This window comes from Lissotriton helveticus, chromosome 1_2 (assembly GCF_964261635.1).
Source record: "Lissotriton helveticus chromosome 1_2, aLisHel1.1, whole genome shotgun sequence".
In the NCBI taxonomy this organism is placed as follows: Eukaryota; Metazoa; Chordata; class Amphibia; order Caudata; family Salamandridae; genus Lissotriton; species Lissotriton helveticus.
Genome location: NC_136058.1, coordinates 364,243,841 through 364,262,866, shown reverse-complemented (window position 1 = coordinate 364,262,866; position 19,026 = coordinate 364,243,841). Strand labels below are relative to the sequence as shown.

Genomic DNA, 19,026 nt, shown 5'->3' with positions numbered 1-19,026 from the left:
GATTGCAGAGCTGTTAACCGCCGAGGGTGACTCCACAAACTTGCCAACTTTTCATCATCACCAGAACCGACGCCTCACAGCCGACGTAACTGTCTTCCTCTGCCCTGGACTCGACACGTCGCCTCCACGCAGATATGCCATCTCACCTCCTCTGTGGCAGCCAGGAAGGCAGCCTTAACCTCAGCACTGACACCTTACCTCCATGACGCCGTGCATCATCATAGACTTAATTTCCAAAGAACTGTGTGTTGGGGGACCATGTGACTTTGTGCCCGATGCTGCACTCCTTGAGGTCGGCGCCGTACTTTGGATTTATTGCTGTCATAACGTCACAATAGTCCCAGGTGGAGCTATTTATTTTCTACAAGCTTTATTTTTGTAATAACTGTTTTAAAGTTGTATTCAATCAATCATTTGTAAAGCGCGCTACTTACCCGTGAGGGTCTCGAGGTGCTGGGGGGTGGGGGAATGCTGCTACTGCTCAAAAAGCCAGGACCTGAGGAGTCTTTTGAAGGTCAGCAGGTCTTTGGTCTGTGGGGAGGGTGTTCCAGGTCTCGGAGGCGAGGTTGAAGAACGCTTTGCTGCCGGCAGTCGCACTTCGGATACGGGGGACTGTGGCGAGGACGAGGTCGGCAGAGCGGAGCTGGCGGGTGGGGGTGTAGAGGCTGAGACGTCTGTTGAGATACGCTGGTCCGGTGTTGTGGAGTGCTTTGTGTGTGTGGGTGAGGAGCTCGAAGGTTATCCTCTTGTTGATGGGGAGCCAGTGCAGGTCTCTCAGGTAGGTTGTGATGTGGCTGCGGGGAGGAATGTTGAGGATCAGGCATGCAGAGGCATTCTGGATGCGTTGAAGTTGTTTCAGGAGTTTGGCCGAGGCTCCTGCATAGAGGGCGTTTCCGTAGTCCATCCTGCTGCTGGCTAGGGCCTGGGTGACTGTTCTTCTTGTTTCGTTGGAGATCCACTTGTAGATCTTGCAGAGCATGTGGAGGGTGTTGAAGCAGGAGGAAGAGATGGCGTTGACCTGCTTAGTCATGGAGAGGGTGGAGTCGAGGATGACCCCTAGGTTGCCTGCGTGGTTGGTCGGTGTTGGACCTGTTCCCAGTGTGGTCGGCCAACAGGAGTTGTCCCAGGCCAAAGGGGTGGATCCGAGCATGAGGACCTCCGTCATGTCCAAGTTCAGCTTCAGTAGGCTGTTCCTCATCCATTCGGCGACGGCCTTCATTCCTTCGTGGAGGTTGGTTTTGGCAGTGTGGGGGTCCTTGGTGAGGGGGAGGATCAGCTGGGTGTCATCGGCGTAAAGGATGATGCTAAGGTTAAGCAATCAGGTGACGTGGGCAAGCGGTGCCCTGTAGATGTTAAACATGTTCTCCTGAGGTAGCGGGTCAGTTATTTGTTGACGGTCTTCTCGATGACCTTTGCTGGGAATGGGAGCAGGGAGATGGGCCTGAAGTTGTTGAGGTCCTTGGGGTCTGCCTTGGGTTTCTTGAGTAAGGCGTTGATCTTGGTATGCTTCCAGCTCTACGGGAAGGTTGCTGTCTCAAAGGAGATATTGATGGCTTTCCGGAGATGGGGTCCGATGGTGTTGCTGGCTTTGTTGAAGATGTGGTGTGGGCATGGGTCTGATGGGGATCCGGAGTGGATGGTGTTCATGATCTTGACGAGACAGATGATGCATAATGCAGTTTACATCCCTGTATTTGCCTGATGAGAGAGCAGGCTCTAGGGCTGGCAGCAATCATTCTTCCAGTAATTTGTCTCCTGAGGAAATGGAGGAGAACCAAAGGGTCACAAATCATGAATTGGGGCTGCTGAAGCTCCAGACAAGGAAATTGGAAATGGAAATTCAGAAAAAGGCAAGTGCCTTAGAAGAAAAGAAATTGATGTCGGTTCATGAGCTGAGAACAAGAGAGCTGGACGTGGCGCTCAAGAGGCTTGAGTCCATGAGTTTCTCAATAAAAACCAACAGTGAATAGAGTGTCTAAGGGAACATTTAAAGCCAGTGCGTGGCTATATTCCATATATAGACAAAGGAAATGCATGTTGCTCAGGAAGCAAGCTTGTCTGCGCTGGAGGTGGAGTCCAGTTCAGACGGTGGCAGCAAAAATGTAGTGTCTAATGCTGAGGGAGCAGTACACACACCCAGAGAAGTGGTGCCTGGCGTGAAGGAGGGGATTGACATACTCCAAGGGGTTCAGGGTTTTGAGGTAGGTACAGTCGTGTGCAGTGTCCCTGAGGTGGATTGGGCAACTGGCACAGGGGTACATCTTCCTAATAGTGGGAGGGACACTCTATAGACTCTAGATGAGAGGTGCAGGGAGAGGGGTTCCTCGATGGTAGAAGACTTGGTATTTGAGTATGGAGACCGCCCAGAAGAGTGTGAGCTGAGTGACATAAACAGTCAGACACTGTCTTGCCTGTCTCAGGAGGGTGATGTGAGGTACTTGTGTGAGGCACTGGAGGGTAAGGCAAAAAGTAGCTTGGTCAACATCTGTGTGATTCAATTGTTGGAGAGCATATTTTAAGTTCCTGTTTTCCAGAGCTGCGCCAACAGCCGGCAGAGTGTGAGTTCTCTGACCCAAGGGAGCTTGCACTGGAGGCATACCTTTTGTTGGACTCCAGAGGGTCTGAATAAGCTTTTGGGAGTGATCCTGAGGCTGGTGGCTCAGGATTTCTCCAACCAAGTGATGTAGGAGAGGTTCGAGGTAGCCCAGATAGGTCCCAGTGTAGAGGGAGGGGTATAGGGTCTCCCGTCCTGTCTCAGAGGAGAAGGAGTGGGTGTGGGTGGTGTCCCAAGATGCCTGAAACACTGTCCCAGGGCCTGTTTGGTTACATGAGTGAACACTAGGAAGGGAGTCTAGTCTGTACTGGGAGGCCATTCCCTGTGGGAGATTCCAAGGTGACAGGTGGGCTGGAGGAGACAGCTTTCACAAGCGTTCCACCAGTTCTGGTGTCTGGCAGCACTGCTCCATTTGTGAGGATGCATGAGTCCAGAGAAAAGTGTGAGGGGGACGCAGTCCCCATTGGAAGGACCAGTGGGTCAAGCATTGCCAGCTCTGAGGTCAGAGCACCCCAGGACAAACCCAGTTGAGGCCACTTTTAGCCTAGGGGGGGACATCATGCTCTGTCAGGCAGACAGGAGGCTGGAGACCTGTGCCAGCAAGACTCTCACACAACTCATGAGGAGTGTATTTTCCTTGTGGGGGCGTTGGTGTACTGCCCCAATAGTCCTGGGTTGCCAGCCTAAGGTGCAGAACCTGGGTTCGAGGACCAGATTCAGGGTGTCCCCCCTGACCTGGAGGACAGGGCAACTGTTAAATGTGCCCCTACCAGTTTGTCTTATGAGGGTGCCGCTCTAGATTGGAGGGTTCAGAGCCCCAGAGAGGAGGACCGGGTGTGGGAAAACCCACCCCAATCTTGTGTCCAGCCTCAGGGTTCAGATCCTGGGCTGGTGTGCCAGTTGCAGGATAGCACCCCTGAACTGGTGGGAGAATTGTGCAGAACACCTGCCGCATGTGCCCTAACAATTTTGGAATCAGGAGATACTGCACCCGGTGGGAGGGTGCAGAGCCCACAGGGAGGGGAACTGGGCTTGGGAGAGCCCACCCCAGTCCCCTGTCCAGTCTCAGGGTACAGACCCTGGGCTGGTGGGTCAGTGTCAGGATGCCATCCTTGACTTGACAGGAGGGAGAGTGGACAAAGGGTGCCAGGTACCTAGGGATACCGCCCCCACTCTCTGTTATCTCAGAGGTTCGACAGCCCTGAGAGGGCATTAGGCCTGGCTCTCATCACTGACAGCTGTCAGTGGCTACTGTGGCTTGCTATCCTGGTGGACAGAGTTACCCTTGGGAGGAGGTAAGGAATCACATCCCAGGGGTAGACGGGCCACACCACTATGTTGGCCATGTGGGATCTGTCTGCCTGTTGGGACACATCTGTGAGCAAAGTAAGTTTAGACGCTGCACAGATGGGGTTCACAGGTAAGGAGAAGGATTCCATATGGGTCAGCTTAGTGGGCCCTGAGAGTATTGATAGAGGGATCCAACTAAGTTCAGAAAGGCATAGACCAGGAATAGAACCCTACTGTTGTGGGAGGGGTTCCATGTTCTATCACCCCGAGCAGGGAAGCCCATGGAGGTATGGATTGGTCTGCCCTGGCTTTAGGCTGAAAGGGGGTTGTGTTGGACTTGGCCCTTTTTGCAGGGTTTTCCCCAAACCTTTTGCTTCTTCCTCCTATTTTTTCCTGATCTATTGTTGTTGGTTTTAGAACTTTGGGCACTTAACCACTGCTGATCAATGCTAAAGTGCATATGCTCTCTGTGTAAATTGTTATTATGAGTGGTTCTCCCTGATTGGCATATTTGATTTATGTTAGACCTGGCATCCTAAGTGTGGTTTTCCCCTGTATTTTTGCTTTAGACCGGTTTTATTTTTCAGTGTGTTGGAGTTTTTTCTGGTCTAGAAGCTTTGGGCACTTTGCCACTGCTGTTCAGTGCCAAAATGCAAGTGCTCCCTCTTTAATTGTTGTTATGGATAAGTGTGTCACAACTGGCATATTTGATTTACTGCTAAGTCCCTAGTACAGTGCACCATGTGTGCACCGGGCCTGTAAAGCAAATGCTGCTGGTGGCTTTGCAGCACTGATTTTGCCACCCACCTGAGCAGCCTTGAAAATGGTTCTCAGGTCTGCTATTGCAGTGTCTGTGTGCAGTCTGGTACTGCCATGTTGACCTGGCAAGTACACCCACTTGCCAGGCACTAACCTTCCCTTTTTTACAAGTGAGTCACCCCATAGGTAGGAGAAGTGTGGCTCAATGATTAGAGCGACAGACCCTGATGCAGAGGTCTAGCCCGGGACCAGGGTTCAATTCCCCGCCTCGGCGGGTCTTGGGCTCAAAATTCCACGGACCTGATAATTCTCGTCTCGGTGCCTATTCCAATCATGGAGTCTCACTCTGCAACTCTGGGCAATAGCTTGCTTAATCTCCACAACGGCCCCCACAATGCTAAGGATGCCTGGCCTCCACCTTGGGGGTGCCCAGGAGTTGGCACTTCACAGGGAAAGCCAGGATGGGTTCCACAGCGGTATTCGTACAAGCGCCTTGAGACCCTTGCGGGTGAGAAGTGCGCTATAAAAGTATCAATTTACATTTTTTTTACATTTACAAGGTACCCCTGTGGGAAGGTGCAGTGTATACGAAAGGTAGGGGATGCCCTGATGTGTGTGGCATGTCCTGATAGTGAAGTACTGGCAATTTTATTTTCACTATTGAAAGGTTATCTGTCCCATAGGATAGAATGGGGTGTTTACTTATAACATCTTATAAGTACACTACTCATAGGAACAAGATGGGAACATGGAGTTTAGTATGCCTGAACACAGGATCTAAAGATGCATCCTTTAGTAAGGATAATTTTTACATTCTGGGCTTGAAAATACCACTTTTAGAAAGTAGGTATTTTCTTCCTTAGCCATCCAGTGGGCCTCTGCTGGGTTTATGTATTGACTGTCTGGCTTTGGAGTGACAGGGGCTGGGGATGTGCATTCTGTTCAGACAGCCACTTGGAGGGGGGAGGGGTTGATGTGTGCCCTAAGTCAGTGCTGGGATGAATAGACCTGGGCTGCATTCAGAGTGGGGGGGTGATTTCTTTCACATCTGAATGGGCATGGTCTGCCTTGCACAATGCTGTCTCCACCTCCATCTGGGCAGTTACATCAGAGAGGACAGAACTGGTTATGGCTGGGCAAAGGGGTTCTCTGCCACCTGAGAACAACGGAATACGCACTATAAAAAGTAGAGCCCAGACCCCAGACTTTTAGACCATTTTTGGACTTCAAGAGGAACCTCTGCCAAGGAGAAGAGCTTAAAGAAACTGGGGGAGAAGTACTGCCCCTTTACTATGTGCTGTCTTGGGTTGGCCTGCAGTAGCTGTTTCTGCCAAAGAGAGGAACTGTGTGTGTATCCTGCTTGAGAAAGTATCTCCAAGGGCTTGAGGTAGAGCTTGCCCCTGTTCAAGAAGTCTCAGGAACAGCAAAGACTTCACCATCCTTCTGGGAACTTCAGCACCGCATCCCTGGTCACACTGACACTGCTAAACAACCGTCACTGTGCTGTTGCTTGCACCGCGTCTTGTGGGCACCACGCTCTGCATGGCTGTGCTTCACCCTGCCCAGCTGTCACCGGCACAGTCGCTGCCTGACCCGAACACCGACGGGCTCTGTGACCTGCCAGCACCCCATCTAGAACCGCCTTACTCTGCATCGTAAGCATTGAAATGAAATGAAATATAGGTTTTTATAGAGCACATGTTTGCCATGGCGTCTTAGCGCTTGCTGCTGTAGAGTACAATCGGAAAATCAGCCAGCCAGTTAGGTACGAGTGAATAGCCAAGTTTTTAGTTCTTTCCTGAACTGTAGTAAGTTGCTTTGAATTCTAAAGTGCAGGGGCAGGGAATTCCAAAGGCTTGGGGCCAGGTGTTGAAAACTTCTACCGGCACATTTTCAAGGTGTAAAAACACGAAGAAATAATGCTGTTGACCTGGTCTGATAGGGAAAGGTGGTCATCAATCAGAACTCCAAGGTTTTTTACCTTCTTTACAGGCTGGGGGCAAGGCCCTGCTGTCCCAGGCCACCAGGCAGAGTTCCAGAGTGAAATGTCCCTTCCAAATAAACACTTCCGTCTTCCCAGTGTTCATGCAAAGGTTGAAACGTGCTGCCAGAATCTCTGGTTTAACAGCTAGGGAGACAACAATTTGCATGTTGTTTGCATAGCATATGGCTGTGAAGCCAAATGAGTTTAGCAAGTGGGGTAACATATACGTTAAACTGGGTCGGCGAAAGTGCTGATCCCTGGGGTACCCCACATGGCATGGTAAAGGGGGCTGATTTATGCTCATATAGTATCATAGAATGTTGTCTGATAGTTAGATATGACCAAAGGATTTCTGCGGCCTTATCAACAATCCCCATTTCGGCCAGCCGCTGAAGAAGTATCCACTGTATCAAACGCGGCGGATAAATCAAGCAAAATTAATATGGCCGTACCTCCCTGATCTAATTGGGCACATAGATTTTCGGTAGCTGCAATCAGTGCATATTTGGTGCTGTGCCGAGGCCTAAATCCATGTTGTGCTGGATCAAGTTTGTCGTTTGATTCTATAAAAGCCAGCAGCTCCTCATTTTGTGCTTTGTCTAGAACTTTTGAGGGAAATTGCAAGCAGGTAATGGGGCGGTAATTAGCAACTTCCTAGGGGTCTAGGGTCTGCTTTTTTAGGATAGGTTTTACCAAGGAATTTTTCTAGTCAACCGGGAAGTGTCCTAGTTAACCTAGGACACTTCCCGGTTGACTAGAAAAATTCCTTGGTAAAACTTATCCTAAAAATATAAGATATTATTCAAGAGAGGTGCCAGGCAGTTAGCAACAGTCTTGAGGATCATATGGAGAGCCATGGTTGGGCAGGGATCCAATGGAGAGCCTGACTTGATTGCCTAGATAATTTTTTCAACTCTATCTTGTGTAAGGGGACTGAACACTTGTAGGAGAGCTTGCGTGTTTGATTTGTCCATATCATGCTCGTCTGATCTAATATTAGTAGTAACATTCGAGAATTCATCGTATACTTTGACCACCTTATTGTGAAAAAATTTTGCATTGTGGTTTTTATATTTGAACTCTCTAGTATTTTGCCATTAAGCTCCCTTCAGATTAGGGCGTGTGTTACTCATTTTTCTTGACCCCCACAAGAGGTGCGTGGCGTGGCCTATATAAGACTTGTGACTCTAATTCCCTTAGCCATGGTTAAAAGGAAAATGGCTGTCGACCAACGGGGGGCCCAGTGGGTAATACGGTTAGCAACCATTGATTCCATTTTGACTAGAGCTGCAAATGTCATAACGAAGGTGATAGCACTGACCGAGAGAAGGCTTTCTATGGATAAAGGGAAACTTGTTCAGGGTTCTGCTGTGGCAAAGAATGGAGAGGTGTCGAGGACGATAGGGGACACAGTGGGGATTTCTAGCCCACCTGCACCTGTGCTCGCATTAAAGGAGGTCCCCCTTGCTGAGCCGGCTACATCCACATATATGTCTACAGCCAAATTGACAGCAGGAGACTACTTAAATTTGGATTTTCCCCCTACCAAGAGGAAGAGAATTGGCTGTAATAGAGTCCAGAGGAAGTCACCCCAGGGAAAGTCTCCACTACCAATCTGGCCCAACCCTAAGAACTGTTGTTGGCCACTCTTTTCACAAGAATGGAGTCAATGACTAAAGATCTCATAGCACCCATAACACAAAAGTTGGTGGGGATTGAGGCGAGACTTAATTATTTCTTTCTCCACTTTCAATAATTGTTTCGTAGTGCCAGAGTCATTGGCTGGGGGTGGGGGCATCACGTATCGTGCCTGGCAACACGAACCAAGTACCTACAGTGACATGTAACCTAGATCTAATGGGTGAGGAACTGTCCTGTAGACCCAAAAGTAATTGTACCCTTGGAGACCCACTCTTGCAGCCCAGGCGGTCCAAACAGATGGGTTGCGAACAAACAAGGAGGGCCTATCAGCTTTATGCACTTTGCCTCAACCTATTATGTCCAAGGAAGGAAGTCAGTGCATTCTCAACTTACCCCCAGAATCAGCTCCCCTAGCCGTCGTTTTACTGGGAGTACCCCACTATCACAAGGCTCAATGGAAACTTCTCTGGACCTTATCCACAAGGTTACTTGTTGGTATAACAACAATGTGGGAAACTGCCCAAACATATCTCCTGATAATATTATGGCCAGTAGAGTGGGATAAATTGGCCTCAGGACTAGAAAAAATGTAGCGGGGGACTGTGTTATTGTCAACTTTAAGCACCCATTGCAGACTAAAACGCTTGTGGGATGTCATTATAGGAGTAGCATTAAAACAATTAGGATTGCTTCTTTATAGTCTTTCTATCCCTTTAAAAAGCCTTCTGTTCATTTTCAATGGCAGTTGCCCCTTAAACCTGCTAAGATCGCCCTGATCAGACATGTGGACTCGGCTCTACTACCTATTACCAATCATTTTCAGTCTTTGGCACGCCTAAAGGGAATTGATGAAAATTATTGACAGTGGAAGCAGAGATGCAGGGCAATAAGCTGACACCCAAGGTCACTAACAACCCAGCCATAGCAGTATCTTTGCTTGAACCAACGCTCGCCCACCCACCTAACCTTCCTTGTATATCTGATACCAATGGTGTGTCTTGTACTTTCATGCAACATAGCTGGTCTCAGGTCAAAAAAGGGCCAACATATCTTGGGAAAACTTTCTTTCAACGCATCACATCATTGCCCTAAAAGAAACTTGGGAGACCAACAACAGTTTTTTCTGGATGGTTTTATTGTATTTAGTAAACATGCAACCCCTTCAAATATGGGAAGAGAAAGGGGGGTCTTCTTTTAATGTTTTCACTCAAACTCTCCTGTAGAATTAAACTGATAGAATGCCAATCACCCCATGTGCTAGCAGTGGAATTGTTATTCAAGAATCTAGTCATTAATTTTTACAATTCCTGCACTAGAAGTTATGCGACAAAACAACTCCTAGCTTTAGAGGACTTTCTGGAACAGTACAGGGAGGGCAAACATGCTTACCATGACATGATACCTTTAGGGGATTTTAATACTCCTCAATGCTGTCTTAATTGTATTCTCACAATGGATCATTAATTAATCATTTTGGGCATTCACCTTCAGGTATTCTCAGAGAAGGGTTCCTCTCAGCCTACAAATTACACTGCTTACAGCAAACAGAGGCGACTGCATTGGTCCCTACTTATGTAGGAAGAGGTAGCTCCAGCACTATCAGGCTCTCCGCACCCTTACTTTCGGTTGTGGAGAAACTGAGCGTCTCTTGGAATTGCCATAGCGACCATAATCCTCTTATACTCGAGCTGTCTTACTCAGCCGCTCTAAAAGGGGCAGTGGCTAGTTGTATTTCAAACACAAACATCAGCACTAAAGACCAAACACGTAGGCTGAAGTGGGAAAGGATTACCCCAGAAAGTTTCCAGGATAACCTGTACGTTGTCTGTGCCACAGAGATTCAAGAATGCAGAGTACGCATGATAGAGCTATCTTAGAGGCTTTTGACAAAATAACTAAGCAGATAGCATCTAACTTAACCATTAAGAGTAGGGTAAGATGCCCTAAATCCAAGAGATGGTCCGATGGCACCTGTTCTGTCTGCGGCCCTTAGGAAGCTATTGCAGGCTCTCAAACAAAACCCGAGGGATGAAGCAGTAGTCTGGAGCCGTAGGAAGGCTTATAAGTCTGCAGTTTTTGGGAAGAAGAAGTTGATTAGAGGACAGGCCTGGATGGCCCTCAGTCAAGCAAGTGTCTTTGCTGACAGCTGCAAGTTCTGGACCGTGGTTAATTGCTCTTTTTTTTCCAATACGCCCAACTCTAACGCAGATTGTACAATATTCGCTGAGCACCGGGTACAGCATTTTGAAAATATGTATAGCGGAGCCAATTTAGAAGAGCCTGTGGCGAATGGTTGTTGGCTTAGCCAGCACTCCCCTTTACTTCAGTGCAGACAAGGTCTACAAAGCCATCAACTCGACATCTGGAAGGAAAGCATCGAAGCCTGACGGGTACCTGCAGACATGTATAAGACCTACCCTGTTCTTTGGGCAAAGATATTGGGCCATGTTTTTAACTCAGCCTACTCTTGTGGCTTTCCCCCTTTGTGGGCAATGGCTGTTATTGTCCCCATTTTCAAAAAGGGCGCAAGGGATGACCCCACCTGTTATAGACCTATCTTGCTTTGAGATTTGCAGGCTAAAATCATGGGTAAAGTGATATTGGATCGTTTAACAGTGTGGCTTGATGACTTTAATGTCATCTCAGACCTACAATATGGTTTTAGGCAGGGTAAAGGAAGCTGGCTCAATGCCTTAACCTCACCTAGTGATTGGGAAGTACACTATTGCTAAGAATGGAATTTTACATATGGCTTTTATGGATTTAACATCAGCATTTGACTGTGTAAACAGGTCCAAATTATGGTCGATCCTACGTGACATTGGATCGGACATAGAACTGGTGGCTTTTTTACATACTGCCAATGAAAACACTACGGCCGCGGTCAGATATAACAAAGATGGCGGCCTGACAGATTCCTGGACAGTTAAGTGAGGGGTTAAAAAGGGGTGCATTTTGGCCCCTTTGTTGTTTACGCTGTATATCAATAAGTTAGGGGACATTTTATTATCCAGTTGTAAAGACATCTCTACAGCTGGGACTAAGATTATATCCACACTCCTGGACTGCGCCCAGCGCCAGACCCCCTGGTCCCCGCATCACCCACCCCTCCCGCACTACCTACGACGCCTCCACCCTCCTATCACTAAACCCCGGCCGACTCCCTAACTGCGCCCAAGCAGCACCAGGACACATCCATGGACCCTTCAGCTGCCACTCCTGCAAATTCACCTGCATCAAGACCCACACCAAACCCTCAAACACCAACCAGAGATCCAACACCAACCACCTCAAGTGCATCCTTCTTAACACCCGCTCGGTCCACAAACACGCCATCGATCTCTGGAACATACTCAACACCACCTCCCCGGACATCGCCTTCCTAACAGAAACTTGGATGAATGCCTCTTCAGCTCCAGACATCACCATAGCCATCCCGGATGGATACAAGATCATCCGTAAGGACCGCACCATCCAAACAGGAGGAGGCATCGCCATCGTCCACAAGAACACCATCCGTGTCTCAACCAACTCTGATGACAACCTCGACATCGCCGAACACCTTCACTTCCAGATCCACACCAACCCCAAGTCCACACTTAGAGGCACCCTCCTCTACAGGCCACCAGGACCCCGTACAAAATTCAGCGAAGACATCACTGACTTCATCACCCCACACGCCCTCCCCTCGGAAGAATACATTCTACTGGGAGACCTCAATGTCCATCTGGAAAAGAGCAACGACAATTACACTACCACCCTTCTGGATAATCTCGCCAATCTCGGACTCAAACAGCTTGTCAACACCCCCACACATTACGCAGGACACACACTCGACCCTATCTTCACTTCTAGCAAGCATATCGCCTTCACTCACACCACACCCCTCCACTGGACTGACCACAGCTGCGTCCACTTCATTTACAACAAGACCACGACCCACTACCACCCTCAACCAACTTTGCGAAGAAACTGGAACAAAATCACCATCGACCAGATCTCCTCATCGCTTCTTCAAAAACCCCCTGCCTACTCAACGAACCCTAACCAAGCCGCTATCAACTTCACACAATGGCTAACGCAAACCGCTGACAAACTAGCACCCTTGAAAAAACATCAAATCAAACAAGGAAGCAAGAACGCCCCCTGGTTCAACGATGACCTTAAGAAATCCAAGAAGCTCTGTCGTTCCCTTGAGAAGACTTGGAAAAAAGACTCAAACACTATCACCCAAGCCGCCTTCAAAAATGCCACCCGCAAACACCACCAACTAATCCGGACAGCCAAGAAAGCAGCACTCAAAGACCGACTAGACAACAACGCCCACAACAGCAAGGAACTTTTCAACATCATCAAAGAATTCACCAACCCCACCGCCAGCTCTAACGACATCACCCCCTCTCAAGTCCTCTGCAACTCCCTCGCCTCATTCTTCCATGACAAAATCGCCGACATTCATAACAGCTTTGACAACCAACCCGTAAACCAGTCCACCCCACTCACCTCCGAACCTGTACCTCCTCCGAATAACCTTTTCGACTGGAACGCAATCACCACAGAAGACACCATTCGCCTGATGAACTCCATCCACTCAGGATCCCCTACTGACCCATGCCCCCATCACATCTTCAACAAAGCAGACTCCATTATCGCACACCGTCTCCGAGACGTCATCAACTGCTCCCTCAACTCCGCCACATTCCCAGAAAGCTGGAAACACGCCGAACTCAGCGCCCTTCTGAAGAAACCCACAGCTGACCCCACCGAACTCAAAAACTACCGCCCCATCTCGCTCCTCCCATTCCCTGCCAAAGTCATTGAGAAAGCCATCAACAATCAGCTCGCCGCCTTCCTCGAAACCAACAAAGCACTCGACCCCTCACAGTCGGGCTTCCGAGCCAAACACAGCACCGAAACCGCCCTCATCGCAGCAACAGACGACATCCAAACTCTACTGGACAACGGAGACACAGTCGCACTCATCCTCCTTGACCTCTCTGCTGCCTTCGACACAGTCTGCCACAGCACCCTGATACAACGCCTCAGAAACATCGGAATTCAAGGAAAAGCACTGGACTGGATCCTCTCGTTCCTCGCTGGAAGAACTCAGAGAGTCCGCCTCCCCCCTTTTAAGTCAGAGGCCTCCGAAGTCATCTGCGGCGTCCCTCAAGGATCATCTCTTAGCCCCACCCTCTTCAACGTGTACATGAGCCCCCTCGCGACCATCGCACGTCAACACAACCTCAACATCATCTCCTACGCTGATGACACTCAGCTGATCCTCTCACTCACCAAAGACCCAAACACCGCCAAAACCAACCTACATGAAGGGATGAAAGAAGTAGCCGAATGGATGAAGCACAGCCGTCTGAAACTGAACTCGGACAAAACGGAAGTCCTCATCTTAGGTGCATCCCCTTCCGCCTGGGACGATTCTTGGTGGCCAACGGCCCTAGGAAAAGCCCCCAAACCGACTGACCACGCACGGAACCTGGGCATCATCCTGGACTCCTCACTCTCGAAGACCAGACAAGTCAATGCTGTCTCATCATCTTGCTTCAACATCCTACGCATGCTCAAAAAAACATTTCGCTGGATCCCCCCGGAAACAAGAAAAACGGTCACCCACGCACTGATTACTAGCCGTCTAGACTACGGAAACACCCTTTACGCCGGTACCACCGCAAAACTGCAGAAAAAACTCCAACGCATACAAAATGCTTCAGCCAGACTCATACTAGACATCCCTCGCAAAGACCACATCTCCGGTCACCTGATAGACCTGCACTGGCTCCCCATCAACAAAAGAATAACGTTCCGTCTCCTCACCCACGCACACAAAGCCCTCTACGAACTTGGACCAGATTGCCTCAACACGCGCCTTTCCTTTTACACCCCCACCCGCCAACTGCGGTCGTCCAACCAAGCCCTCGCCGCCGTCCCGCACATCCACAAAGCCACCATGGGGGGAAGATCCTTCTCCTTCTTAGCGGCCAAAACCTGGAATTCCCTTCCCATCCACCTACGCCTCACTCAAAACCACCTAGCCTTCAGAAAACAGCTTAAAACCTGGATTTTCGATAAATAACCCCCCCCCCCCCTTCCCCAAGCGCCTTGAGACCCTCTGGGTAGGTAGTGCGCTATATAAATTCTGACTTGACTTGACTCCGTATGCAGACAGTGCGGTCTAACTTGCCAGAACTGCTGTGGGTCTCCAACAACTATTAAATGGTTTTATAGTTTTTGTGGATTCACTCGATTTGATCACTAATTTTACTAAATCACACACCATGTCAATATGCCCCCGAAAGGCTGGCAAGGCTAAGTTTTTTTGCAAGGGTACTGAATTAACTAAAGTGCCCACTTTCCCATATTTAGGGTGCTATTTGATGAACAAGGGTCTTGGTGTGACAAAGAATACACAAAAAGAATGTCTTAGCCAGAGCAACTGGGGCCATACTGGATTTTGCAAAAACACTGGGGTCAAAACCTATCCCCGCCCTGTTGAAGATCTGTAAAGAAACATGTATCCCTATGGCCACATATGGGTGTGATGTCTGGGCCTACAAGGACGTGAAGGACATCCAGCGGGCTGAGAATACATTTATGGGCAAGTTCCTGGCTGTCCCGTCCGCCACCTGGTGTTCATTTTATACAGGTAACTGGGGATGGCGTATATGTCAAACTTGATAGCGGTAGCCCCATTGTTGCCCTGCCTAAGAATCTGGGCCTGTCCTACCCCTACTCTAAATCAATTTATAATTATGCATTGCACCACGCTCGAGGGGCCTTACACATCAATTGGCTAAAATTTTTAATGGAACAGACAAAATGGCTTGGCTGCCCTGACCTGTACCTGAACGCCGGGTCCTTGGGACAGGAAGCCATCAGAGAAATCAAACAGCAGTTCCTGAACAAACGGTCCAGAAGTAGTTAGGCAAGGCTTCCGACAGAAAGTTTTCCACACTGAGTCTGATTTAACAGGCATAACCGTACCTACTACTCCTCATTAGCAATGCGTATCATCCATTTGTGTTAACTAGATACCATTTGAACTTGGTCTCCCGCAATTAGCATTCACCAAAGGATATGCGAAACCTGGCACATTAAACCTTGTCCAAGTGACAATTTCTCAGGCCAGGATACCCTACATTCTATCTTTTTCTATGACTATTATGACCCCCTGCGTAGAAGGTTTATACTTCCGCTGCTCAGAAACTGTCAATTTGCCCAAGACAGGCCTGCACTCTTATAGCTTCAAATGTCATCTTCTCCCATGGTCTGTTTTGGGGTTGCGAGCTTTTAAAAAGGGCCATTAGCCACAGGAAGAAGTTCTCTTTGCAGTAGCTATCCTGTTTTTGCTCCTTGAACCCAGGGATCACTATGTGTCATCATGTGCACTTAATGTTGTATCGATCACAGTAAGTGGTTTTATGTTTAGAACTGTAGCACCTTATATATTGTATCCCTTGCTCTTTAAAACTTGGCCCTGGAAACAAAAACTTTGGTCGATGTTATTGATTGTACAGTTGTTTTTATGGTATTTATTTGTATGATCTTTGTTTTATTAATCAATTGTATCTTTGATAAAATGTATTTTTTTAAATGTCTGCTTTTATGGCTTTTAGTGGCCGAATAAAGTACCTTTTGACCTTTGAGTCTGTCAGCGCTTTAGCTGGCCCGTATCGACGTGGTTGGCTGGAACTGTTAGACTCGTCGTTTTCAGCATCGCTGTTGCCATGGACGAAGCTACCAACTCGGTAGAACTGTGTTTTTCAGCTATTTCTGCAATTTAAAGGTTATCGTGCAAAGTAACTATTTTTACAATATTGTATGTTGGATTTTTGTCATATTTGGTCTTGTTGGTTTAGATAAAGTTTAGCTTATTTTCCTAAACTGGTGTGGTATCCATATGAAGTGTTTTCACTGTGTTACTGTATGTGTACACACTGCCTCTGCGATAAGCCTGTCTGCGTGTGCCAAGCTACCAAGGAGGTGAGCAGGGGTTATTTTAGAAGTGTATACCCCTTACCCTGAAAAGGAAGAAAGGTCCCTAGTTGGAGAATGGTGCAAACCCTTGTGAGCTCGAAACCCCCATTTCTAACATTTGTGGTCAGCAATGAGGATCTGGACTTGCATTTGTGCCCTGCATACAGTAATTAATGTACACAACTGGTATTATCCAGACCATTACTCAACCACATACTATTGGTGAATTATTATTTTTAGATTTTCTGCAACTTGAGAACTTCCAAAGTTTTTATCATGACCAAGCTAGCATTTACTACATATTGACATTACATTTGAAGAGGATCAGGTGGAAGCCTACATTGTGTCTCAACTGAAAGCCATCTGCAAGAAATTTAAAACCTCTGAAAGAGGCCCCACCAGAAAAGAGGAATACCAAAAGGCGCTGCAATCCAGAAATACCAGTGGGCAGGATGAGGGTCCTCGGGTGGAGGCAGAGAATTTGGATGGGCAGCAGGAGGGCGTGTTGAATCTGCCAGGGGGAGGGTACCTTCCAGAGATAGCAGCAGTGTGCCTTTAAAAGGTCTGTCTCCAGAGGAGTTGGAGGACAGAGAGAGAAATAGGTTGCATGAGAGGGAGCTCGTTAAGCACAGGTTAGGAAAAGAGGATAAGGAATTTGAGTTGGTAAGGCAAAAACTGGCTCCAGAAGAAAAGAGGATGTTATTAGAGCATGAAAGAGGTTTGAAGGAGCTGGACATAAAAGCCAAGAGTGCTGAGTCCAGTTCCAATGGTGGCAGCTCATTGCCAATGCCTGGAGAAGGGAGGGTATACATCCCCAAGTCAGTGATTAAGGATTTTGTGAAGAGTGAGGACATTGGTCAGTGGTTTAAGGCATATTAGGTAGCAATGAGGTGCTACAGAATCCCTGAGAGAGACTGGGTAACGGGGTTGTGGATCCACTTCATATAAAACGGGAGAGGAAATTTGCTAGCCTTAACCAGCGAAGAGCAGATGTCTTATGCCCTTTTGAAGTAAGCCTTGATCAGAAGGTATGGTTTGACCCAGAACTATATAGGTAGAAATTTTGAGCCAGGAAGAAGCTTGAGTCAAGCCCTTGGGTGGAGTATGTTTCCAAATTTTGCAGAGCACTGGATGGTGGGTGAAGGGTAGTCAGGTAAATGATTTTCACAGGCTCTATGATTTGGTTGCATGGGAGCACTTGTCTGGTATTTGTTTTCCAGAGCTATGCCAGCATTTTATTGACAGTAGGCTAACTGACCCCAGGAAGCTTGCTGTGGAGGCGGACTTCTGGGCCAGTACCAGGGTCCACAAAGGTCATGTGGGAGACACTCCACAAAGGGTGGGCAGGGTCCCCAGCAGAAGCGTCGGGGGACAAGGGTAAACAAAAGGAGTTCCAAAAAGGGCCCCAAAGTAATTTCCTTAGGGAACCACTCCACTCTGCCAGACTTTGAAATTCCGTTAGTTGACTCTTTAGTAGTCAAATTAAACCTGCACAATAGCACTCTGATGTGTGTGGTAGGATACAGACCTCCTAAAATGATGCCCGATTTTCCCAAAGTCATAGCCAACTATATTGCATCCTTAACTACTGACTATGACAAACTGATGGTCATAGGAGACCTGAACTACTGGGCTAATGAGAGTGATGGGGGAAAGCCTTCCAAGGAACTCATGGAGTCCCTCACCTGCCTTAACCTTACCCAACATATCCACACCCCCACACACATTAAAGGCCATACTCTCGACCAAGTGTGGTCCATCAATGTCACTCTGCACAGCTTGGTAGTTCAACCATGTGCATGGTCAGATCATTATACCATCAGTTTTAATCTGCATGCTCTACCATTGCTCATCAATCCCTCTCATTCTAAAAGCACCTTCAGAAATTGGAACCTAGTTGACTTGAAAAAACTAGTGGATACGCTTTCCTGTGAGCAGCCTGCCCTTGAAGGAGATCCATACAACTGGGAAATAGAGATCACTGACTGGCAAAGGAAGGCCTTTAGCCTCCATGCTCCTTTACAGACTAAAATTATCCGCTCTAGGCAGCACAAAGCATTGAAATGGTTTATTATGGACTTAAAAACACTTAAACTTCCAGTACGCCAAGCGGAGCGGAAATGGTGAAAAACTTATATAGCGGAAGATAAACAAAATTTTACTACACATTTGCACACGTAGAAAGCAGCCATTCTGGAGCCTAAGAGAGCCTTCTTCACTAATAAGGCACTCGATTCTGACAATGGTTCTAAAGACATTTTTAGGATAGTGAAAGAACTATCTAATCTGAGTCGCTTGACCCCGTCCTTCATGTCTGACCAGGAACTCTGTAATGACCTAAACTCCTTCTTTGTAGAAAAAATAAAAAAAAATCTAAATTCCATCGACCCCAACAACTGTAGAACCATAGACAATAGGGTCTACTCCAATTCGTTTTCCCTTAACATCTTCCCTATGCTAGATAAGAAACGCCTTTGGATTTTGTAGCAAAGGTCAAATCAGGCTCCCCCAAGGAGGATTGCCCCATTAACATTCTGAAAGTAATCTATCGGTCCTTCGCTGATACTTTTCTTAAGTTTCTGAATCTCTCACTGTCCCAAGGCACTGCACCACCAGCTTTCAAAGAAGCAGTGGTCATCCCACTTAAAAAAAAGCGTGGCATGGATCCCAAAAAATTAGAGAACTATAGACCTATTTCACTTTCCCCGTTCCCAGCTAAATTGCTAGAGACTCATGTAGCCACCTGTCACAGTTCCTTCTTGGAAGCCACCAAGTTCTTGGACACTCATCAGGCAGGCTTTCGTCCACC

The 19,026-nt window shown here is 47.8% G+C and overlaps 1 protein-coding gene across 4 annotated transcripts in view; it reads left to right on the top strand.

The window, feature by feature from the left end:
• LOC144807928 (dromaiocalcin-2-like) overlaps positions 1-19,026 on the top strand; it is a 157,164-nt gene that overhangs the window by 120,493 nt on the left and 17,645 nt on the right. The window lies entirely within an intron of this gene.